The sequence below is a fragment of the Larus michahellis genome, chromosome W (genome assembly GCF_964199755.1).
Source record: "Larus michahellis chromosome W, bLarMic1.1, whole genome shotgun sequence".
In the NCBI taxonomy this organism is placed as follows: domain Eukaryota; kingdom Metazoa; phylum Chordata; class Aves; order Charadriiformes; family Laridae; genus Larus; species Larus michahellis.
The window spans coordinates 10,297,135-10,307,615 of record NC_133929.1 but is presented as its reverse complement, the minus strand read 5'-3'; positions in this window follow the sequence as shown (position 1 = coordinate 10,307,615).

Below are 10,481 nucleotides of genomic sequence, written 5' to 3'. Positions count from 1 at the left end.
TGGATTCCAAAGTCCATCCAACTACAGTTCCTGTGGTCGGATGCTGCCAAGGGTCTCCTGCTTCCTGTTTGATCCGACCCCATAGAGGTGGCACAAGGGGTTGTTTTCGCCAGAGAGGGCAGAGTGTCAGCAATCCCAGTGCGTGTTGGCGTCACGGGCCTTCCACTGGCAAATCGGTAGTCCATGTTCCATCACTACTAACCCAAACAGTGCGTCCCATAGAAGGCAATGTTAGCTTTTTTGCAATTTATATGGGTATCCTTAACTGTAAAACGTGACCAGGTGTCATTGATACGAGTGGTATATTTACGGCAAATACAACCCAGGCGAAGAGCTCGAGCTATCGGGCCCAATTTCTGAATTTCACTCTCATTGCTAGTGCAATTGTAAACTTTGGTACAATTCCAATTATAGCGTTTTGGTTTAATGGAACGAGAAACCTTAAAATCAGTATATACATCAACAAGGGTCTTCGATGGTCCAGTGGTCCCATCCCAATCAATGCACCAGTCAGTAGTCTGCATGTAATGCCAGTCACCTGTTTGGGGTTCTTCCCATATTTTGGGTAAGTGCATTCCCCAGGGAAATTTGTCACATGTGGTTTTGATTGTCGCATGGGAATATTTACCTTCCCAGCAGACCTTCAGGCCAGTTTGTGATCACTTCTACAATTCCTGGATGATTTGGGTTTCCTATTCAAGCTCGCTGCGTAATTAAGGCAACCCACTTAGTCCAGGTAGCATCAGTGGCACGATGAGTAGAAGGAACTTCACCCTTGAACATCCAGCCCAGTAGAGGTAATCGGGGCGCCAGGAGGAGCTGTGCTTCAGTACCAATTATCTCTGAAGGAGCTCTAACTCCTTCATATGCTGCCAAGATTTCTTTCTCAGTTGGGGTATAGCTGGCCTCAGAGCCTTTATAGCCTCGACTCCAGAATCCTAGGGGTCAACCTTGAGTCTCCCCTGGTGCTTTCTGCCACAGGCTCCAGGTAGGGACATTGTCTCTGGCTGCAGTGTAGAGCACATTTATTAATGTCCCATCCTGTTCAGACTGGTCCAAGGGCTACTGCATGCACAATCTCTTGTTTGATTTTCTAAAAGGCCTGTCATTGCTCAGGACCCCACGTAAACTCATTTTTCTTTTGAGTCACTTCATAGAGAGGTCTCACAATCTGACTATAACCTGGAATATGCAGTCTCCAGAAACCCACAACGCCTAAGAAGGCTTGTGTTTCCTTTTTGTTAGTAGGTGGGGACATAGCTGTTATTTTGTTAATCACATCTATTGGGATCTGGCAACGACCATCTTGCCACTTAATTCCCAAGAACTGGATGTATCCTGCAGGTCCCTTGACCTTACCTCTTTTTACAGCAAAACCTGCTTTCAGAAGAATCTTGATTATTTTCTTACCTTTCTTGAAAACTTCTGCTGTATTACCCCACACAATGATGTCATCAATGTATTGCAGGTGTTCTGGAGCTCCACCCTTCTCCAGTGCAGTCTGGATCAGTCCATGGCAAATGGTGGGGCTGTGTTTCCACCCCTGGGGCAGTCGATTCCAGGTGTACTGGACACCCCTCCAAGTGAAAGCAAACTGTGGCCTGCACTCTGCTGCCAAAGGGATTGAGAAGAAGGCATTTGCTATATCAATCGTGGCATACCACTTGGCTGCCTTGGACTCCAGTTCATACTGCAGTTCTAGCATGTCCAGCACAGCAGCGCTCAGCGGTGGTGTGACTTCATTCAGGCCACGATAGTCTACAGTTAGCCTCCACTCTCCATTAGATTTTCGCACCGGCCATATAGGGCTGTTAAAGGGTGAGTGTGTCTTGCTGATCACTCCTTGGGTCTCCAGCTGACAAATCAGGTTCTGGATGGGAATCAGAGAGTCTCGGTTAGTGCGATACTGCCGCCGATGCACCGTTGTGGTAGCAATCGGCACCTGTTGTTCTTCGACCCTCAACAATCCCACAACAGAAGAATCCTCCGAGAGACCAGGCAAGGTAGACAACTGTTTAACTTCCTCCATCTCCAAGGCAGCTATGCCAAAGGCCCACCAGTACCCTTTTGGGTCCTTAAAATACCCTCTCCTGAGGTAATCTATACCAAGGATGCATGGAGCCTCTGGGCCAGTCACAATGGGATGCTTTTGCCACTCATTCCCAGTTAGGCTCACTTCTGCCTCCAGTACAGTCAACTCGGGATCCCCCTGTCACCCCAGAAATACAAATGGGTTCTGCCCCTCTATAGCTTGATGGTATTAAAGTACACTGCGCACCCGTGTCCACTAGAGCCTTATACTCCTGTGGGTCTGATGTGCCAGGCCATCGAATCCACACCGTCCAATAAACCCGGTTGTCCCTTTCCTCCACCTGGCCGGAGGCAGGGCCCCTCTAATCCTGGTCATAGTATCGGTTACTCACTTCTTGCAGAAATGACTTGGAAGTTCCTTCAAGAGGATCAGAAGCAAGATCAGGCCTTCTGCTCTGTCTGGGGAACTGCCCGCTGGAAACTGGGGCGGCACTTTTCCTGGAGGGATCCCCTTTTGTGGTTGTCCTTCCTTGCAACTCCTGTACCCGTGTCCACAGGATCCAAGTAGGTTGTCCATCCCACTTCCTCATGTCCTCCCCGTGGTCACGCAGGTAGAACCACAGGGTGCCTCGTGGTGTGTACCCTCTGTACTCTCTCTCTCTTGAGTGGGGAAATGCCTGCTTCTAATAGCTGAGATGCTGGCCTGTACAGATGGGGAGTAGGACATATTCTCTTCAAGTTGCTGGACCTTCCAGGACAGTTTCTCCACAGCTGAGATGAGGGGGGAAGAGAGACTTTCTTCATATCAGTGGAGCCGGCCAGCCACCTCATCCACCATTGGTCCCATCACCTTTCCATTCCATTACTGCCAGTGAGTTGGCATATGACAATGATGCGCTCCGTACAAACTTCCGCCACATGGGCCTTGTGCACTGCACCTCATCAGGGTCTGTGGGTAAGTCTGCATTGTCCAAGTCATAATAAATCATCTCCCGCATGGATAATTCTCTCAGGTACTGGATACCTCTTTCCATGGTAGTCCACTTGCTTGGTTGACATACAACATCTTCACTGAAGGGGTACCTCTCCCTCACGCCTGACAGGAGTTATTTCCAGAGGCTGAGGGCTTGGGTCTTCTTCCCAATTGCCTTGTCAATGCCGCCTTCCCTAGACAGGGATCCCAGCTGCCTGGCTTCCCTACCCTCTAATTCCAGGCTACTGGCCCTGTTATCCCAGCATCAGAGCAGCCAGGTGACAATGTGCTCACCTGAAATTTGACTGAAATATTTTCACATATCCTGCAGCTCACTCAGGGATTCTCTCTGGTTCTGCCTCTTCTTCCTGCTCTCATGATGACCCTGGTTCATCATCATCCCTTACTAAGTGAACTGATTTCTTTGTGTACTTCTTCTTCTGTATGGGGGCAACTGATACTGGCACAGGTTGGTTCCCTGGTTCAACTGCAGTGTCTGCCACAGGGGTTGAAGTAGCTGCAGTGGCTGCGGCAGGTGTTGCAGCAGCCACAGTGTCTGCCAGTCTGGTTTCCATCTCTTTCCCCTGAGGGTGCTGCATAATATCAAGCAGTGCTTGGTAGATACTGGCCAGGGCCCAGCACAGTGCGGTGAGTTGTGCCTCTCTGGAATAGCCACAGCATTTTCCTTCCAAATATTCTACCACTTTATCAGGGTCCTGTAATTGTTCAGGGGTGAAGTCCCAGACCATTGGAGGTGAGAAGCTCTCTAGGTACCTGCCCATGTTCTCCCACATGCCATGCCACCCATGACTATCCAGCCTCGAGGAAGATCTCTGGGTGGTAGTCTTAAATAGTTGTTTAACCCTAAACAAGACCTGGAACACATTCAGGAGACATGTTACCAAAGACAGGCCTCTGCTTTTTTTCTAAAATAATTGTTTCTTACTAACCTTCTTACTGTGTGAGAAAATAGCTAATTACTGACTTTCTTATTGTGTAAAAATAGTTAGTCACTGAGCTGATGTTACAGATAGTGATAATGAGGAGACAGACAGAAGTAGCTAATCACCAAGGATGGGATAGCAAGAAGTAGTTAATCACTTCAAGGTTCTTCTATAGTCAAGTATGTACTCCTATACCAATTAGGACAGAGTTATGGCTACTTCAAAGAACATCCTTATTATCTTCAAGAAGTTGGCAAACTTACATCAAACTTTTACTGTCCCAAGATGACTCAATACCTTAAAAGGATAATGTGAGGAAGGGTCTCCTTACCCAAACAACCACCGAGACACTCACGCTTGCACAGAAGTGTTTTGCCGATGCAGCAAAATTTGATACGTGTGTGCAAAATGGCTATTTGGTCATCCTAAGGAATATGTAAGCCTAGGTGGAGTTATGTATTAGGTAGGCGGAATTATGAGAATCTTTTGTGTATAAATAATGGGTGAATATCCCCGGTAAGGTGTGCTAGATTTGTGGGGTTTTCCCCTAGCACCCGACGTCGAATAAAGCAATATCTCCTCTCTAAACTACTTTTGGTTTCGAGGGCTTTTATTTCAGGTAACAGACATAACAATAGGACCAGGCTGGTTTGAGCATCCCAAGGATATTCAAAATTCTCAAAAGCTGTCATACCTGGCCCGAAGGAGAAATGGGAGGCAAAAGAGCTGGGGAAAGTGTCCCCCGTTTCCCCCACAGACTGAGTGTGATTATTAATAAATTCCGAGAGACAGTGCCCAAGGTACAGACAGGACAGCAATACCACATAAACACCTCCATCTGAACAGTGATGTTATCATATTGTAATAAGTAACTAAAGGTGATTTGCTGATCGAACAAGTTAAGCAAGAGGAACGAACCCATTGTGGCAGTCTTGAGAACTCCCTGTTTTACCAGAAGAGACATGTCCACAATGTTATCTTGCTACACCAACATGGGAACTCCTGTTTGACAAAAAGCTTAACCACAATGTTATCAGAATGTATTGTTTTGAGCTGATTCTGTGACCAACGTTTTATCTAAACTACCTCAAGCAAGAAGCTACAGAGGGGCGTACCGAAGATGTCGAAACCGACCTCCGTGAAGATAAAAAGAGCTGCTCAGCTTGCTTGAATTTGCGAGCCTTTGGTGGAGCTGCGACTCCCCGGCCGCCCAGCGCTGCTTTTGCCTTCCTACCTCAATAAATATTTATTGAATCTATTTCGGACTCGATTTATTTTAAATTCAACTATAACAATATCATAAATTGATATTACACAGGACAGCAAAATTATAATCCTGATCCCTCTCCCAGAGGTGATAAACAGCATCACGGGAAGTACATAAACCATATAGGAATTTACATAACACAGGCACGAGAACAAACCAAGCAACATGGTGACCAGCGACTATTTACCTAATATAATAAATGCACACAACAAATTCGTTTTTCCAAGCTCTAGTTGGATTCTGTCGTTATCTCAACCCTTCGAGCCCCACGTTGGGCGCCAAAAAGGACTGTCGTGGTTGTGGTTTAGCCTCAGACGGCAACAAAGAACCACGTGGCCGATCTCTCAAACTCCCCCCCCCCCGCCCCCCCCCCCCGGGGAAGAATCGGAAGAAAAAGATAAAACTCGTGGGTTGAGACAAAGGCAGTTTAACAGAACAGCAAAGGGAACAAGAAAACAACAACAATAACACGGATAGGGAAATGTACAAACACGATTACGGTACCACCGCTCACTGACCGGACCCAGGGCACTCCAGACCGCTCCCAAGCGGCAACTTCCTGCCCCCTCCCCGGCAGCTCCCGGCTACAGACTGGGCATGGCTCACATGGGATGGAATACCTGTGTCCCTGTCAGAGCCTGGGAAGAATTAACCCTATCCCCGCCGGAACCAGGACAGGGGGTTTCATCTTTTCCTTGAACTACTTGATACAGCTTTGACAAGTTTTTAGATTTTGGGATTGCATTTCTGACTCCAAATAAAACTAACCGTTGATATTCAGTTAAAAGGAATCTTTGACCCTCATTATTTGGATCCCAATCAGGCTTATTAATTGGAAAATGATCCTCAGTTCTTCCTGCCTGTGCATCCTGTGCATGGACCCTTTCTGCCTCTTCTCTAGCCTTAGATATTATCATTCTTCTCTCTTCAAAAGTAAAGAGGGTATTTAATATAACCTGGATATCCTTCCAATCTAGATCATGATTTTCTATTGTAGTTTCTAAAGTCTGAGACACTTTCTGTGGATCTTCCCTATAAGTTCCTGACATTGCCTTCCAAGCTTTTAAATCTGCTTCAGAAAATGGTATTTTCACCCACGCAGCTTTCCCTGCAGGTCCTACTGCTTGTCTCAAAGGAGCCTGGAGCACTGCTGCGGGGGGGGGCCTCGCCTAGTACGACCAGCCACAGGACTATAATGCTGCCCATCCTCTGTCCCTTCCTCAACTTCTCTCCTCCTTTCCTCTCTCGGTGGTGCCACCAGCAACTGACTATTTTCCTCTTCTACTTCATCCTCCTCTTTATACTTATTACATCTTTTGCCAATACTACAAGACGAACAACATCGCTTCAATGACCTTGATTTTGCATTTTCCTGTTCTAATGCCAGCACATCAGTATATTTAACCATTAACCCACAATCTTTTCTGCTCTTATAGTCATTTCTTAAGGTGAAAAATAAATCAACATAGGGAACTTCATCCCATTTACCTTCCCTTCTACAAAATAACATTAATTGCAATATAGTATTATATTTTAACATGCCATTCTTTGGCCATTTTTCCTTATCTTCCAACACATATAAAGGCCACCATTGATTACAATATTCAATTAATTTCTTCCGCGTTAGAGGATCTCCCCCAAATTTTCACCAATGTTTCAAAATACATCCTAAGGGACAAGCCTTTGTAATACCCCCTTCCTGGAATGATGACACATTTCCCATTATTCCAACCCTTTACCTGCTCCAGTCATCACCATACAAGCGCAGGAAATAAACCAAACCAACCCAGCAGCTGCAAATACCAATTATAACCCACCAACATGTACCCCTTCTGGTACGATTTACTTGAGGGGGATTACCATGCAATATCTCAACTTGTTGTTCAGCTGGTTACTCACCGCCCGATGGGGAAACACCAGGGAAGTCCCCGGAGAAGAGGTCCAGTGCATGCTGGAGTTCCACTTGTGATTCCCCCACAGCAATGAGAAGCAAACGCCAAGCCTATATGCGATGTCCCATGTTCCATCTGGATCGCCAAAACTGTTACCTGCAATAAAAGCTCTCAAACCCAAAAGTAGTTTAGAGAGGAGATATTGCTTTATTCGACATCAAGTGCTAGGGGGAAAACCCACTGTCGTGGTTTTGGCCAAATTGGCCAATGGCCGACGACAGATGCTCCCCCCCAGCCTCTCGTACACGGAGAGGAGGAGGAGAGATAAAGAGATTTAGGAGTTTAGAAGAAACTAAACTACTTGAATGAAATATTAATAATAAAGATAAAAAGGACAATAATGAAATAGACACAGTATATACAAAACCGTATTAAGCTCCCAGGATGATGTCACCGGCAGGCACTGGGGAAGTCCCAGACTGGACTCAGCGATGGGTGGGAACTGGATTCCAGAGCTAGAGTCAGGAACCCATGTATCGGGATCAAAGGCAGATGAACAGACAGGGTCCTCCTTGGACATCAGCCATTGAAGAAAGAGGGCTGGCCCTTTGATCCCTCAGCTTTTTATACTGAGCATGGGGCAGATGGGACGGAATACCCCTGTTGGTCTGTTTTGGGTCACCTGTCCTGTCCACTCCTTCCTGCAGGTGAGACCCCTCTATGCTTTTCCGTTTCTGACCCTCCAACGGGGCAAATAACGAAATTAGCTGACCTTGGTTGTTATAGCAATAAGCATAAGCGAGAGCCTCTCTGCATACCATTCCTTGGCACAAACTGTAAACATTGGTCTTATCATTCTGAGAACTAACAGTTTTCGACACAACATGCTGTTGATTTCAGAGAGTTAGAGAGTAAGAAATAAAATTACTGAACAGAAAGTTGGTTCTTTTTTACCTCAAACCAGGACATCCACAAATCTAGCACACCTAGTGTGTATCAGAGTTTATAAGAAGCTACAGCCATAGCTTCTACAGAACTATCAGAACCAGGCCTGTGGACATGAACACTTGAAACTCTGCAAGGGTTTGAAAAACCATATATGGGGTTGTGTTTAAAATTAAAGAGTCTGCGCCTCTGCTCAAAAAGGGAGGCCATGTCAGAGTGTCTAGAACAAAAGAAAGATTTGAGAAAGGTTATGATCAGATGTTCACAGATAAAATTTTTGTAATAGCTGAAATTGTGAGAAGGGGACAGATACTTGTGTACTGCTTAAGAGACTATGATCGTGAAGCAATTAAGGGGACATTTTACGCTAAAGAACCTAAAAAGTGAATACAGATAATGACAGAATCTACGAAATTGAGAAGCTCTTCGCTGCAAAAGGTAAAGGAAGAAATAAACAGCTGCTGGTGAAGTGGCCTGGCTGGCCCCAGAAATGTAACAGTTGGATAGTTAAAGTCCAGGACAATTAGTGACTAGAAGTGGAGCAAGATAAAAAAGAGGGATGGCAGATGGGAGTTTCTACATCACACTACCCAGCACTGCCAGCACCAGAATCTTCCCACAAAACACCAGCTCTAACTTCACCATATATCTGGTGGGGGTTCTGGAGCTCTCAGGCATGTGGGAGGTGGGGGCTGGCAGAAATACAGTACCAGCACAGCTGAAATAACATCAATGAAGACACAGCCCTTCAAATAGCACTGCAGGGCAGTGAAAAGGCTATTATCTATCCCTCCCCATGTTGATGGAACATATGAAACATTATTAACCCCCGCATCAAAGCTTCAGCTGTTGACTCTCCAGGCACAGGCCTGGTCTACAACCCTGTCATAAGAAAAACAAAGCTCAAAATGGATGAAAACCCTTATAGCTTTTCTAGAACAGAGGATCTGGCACACGTTTTGGTGGTTTCTCCAGAGGTTGTTGCTAAAAAAATTCCCTTTATGGTGTAGACTACCAAAGGGTTTAACTCACTCTACCTCTGCACAGCTTTTGTACAGCACCAACTTGTTGAAGACATTTTGGTTCCATTATTGTGCTGTGTCCTGACCAGCGGTAATAACTATGAGATTGTTATGGTGACATATGATAAGCCACACTACATGCCAGTAAACAACCAGCACATTGACACCATCAGCACTGAAACAAAGACTGACCAGAACAAGCATGTCTCATTTCACTTTGGGAAGGTGATTGTGAAGCTGCATCTTTGGCCCAGGAAGCCTCTGATATTTTAAGAAATTATGTCAAAATGGTAGTGGTGAAGAATTATGGGGATCTGTCCTTGTACGTGAATTATTAGAGAGCCCAGGCCAGCAATGGTCTCCCTGGTTTTCAAGGCATTCCTGTGATGAGTGGGTTGAGTATTGGAAATATAATTTGTAGTCTATTTAGAAAGGTCATCCCACTTTTGAAAAGGGGTTTGGAAATTGTTAAACACTGCTCAAGATATTGCAAAAAAAAAAATTTGGGCATTTCTCTAAGACTGTCCTGGACAAGTTGGAAACACCAGCACATCAGGAGGGCTAGGGGATCTTTTATATTCAGTGAAAAAACCTTACAAGAGAGAGAGAGACATGTCATAACCCCAGAGGAAAGGTCCGCCCCAGCCCTTTAAAAGAAAAAGTATTGGGGATGTCAGACAACAGTCTGGCCAGGACAAGAAGAAGAAAAAGAACAAATCAGGCAGAATGGTGCAAAAGAAACAGAAAAGCCAGAGAAAGAGGGTTCATTCTACTGCTAGAAAAGGAAATATATTTTAAAAGGGATGGCTTTTGTTCATGGCTGCTCAGAAGAATGTACCAAATCTGAGATGGATCTGTTTGAAGTGTCCCCAATGCAGACCAGCATTGAGAAAGGCCTGTTTACTTCCTGCTTGAATTTCTTCACTTCTTGTTTCTTTCTCCTGATGTAAAATGTTCTTCTGAACTTTTTTGTACAAACTGATTTTAATTCGGGAGGCTTTAGCATGCCTGGGCCCAACCTTGCATCCACATGCCAAATGTCTGTGTAATTTGACTCAGTATAGTGTGATGAGGCTCTGGAACCAGGCAAACAGAGTGGGGATATAGGTAGGAAACTCACAGAGTTATCTCCACATAGCACAAATGTAAATGTTAAGAAAGTTAATCATCTGAATTTGAGAATTTGTCAACCCCTCCTTCTGCAGGATGACAACATGGAAATGTGTGTGTTTATTGTAATGTTATGCATGCAAAATGCACCATTCGAAGGATGGGTGATGGAATTTTTTTCCTGGTGATCACTGTGTGTATTGGGCATAATTGGCAGGGTTTTGGTAGTTGGAGGGGCTGCAGGGGTAACCTGTGTGGGACGAGGTCATGGACTGCCCTGTGCCAGTCACAGCTGTT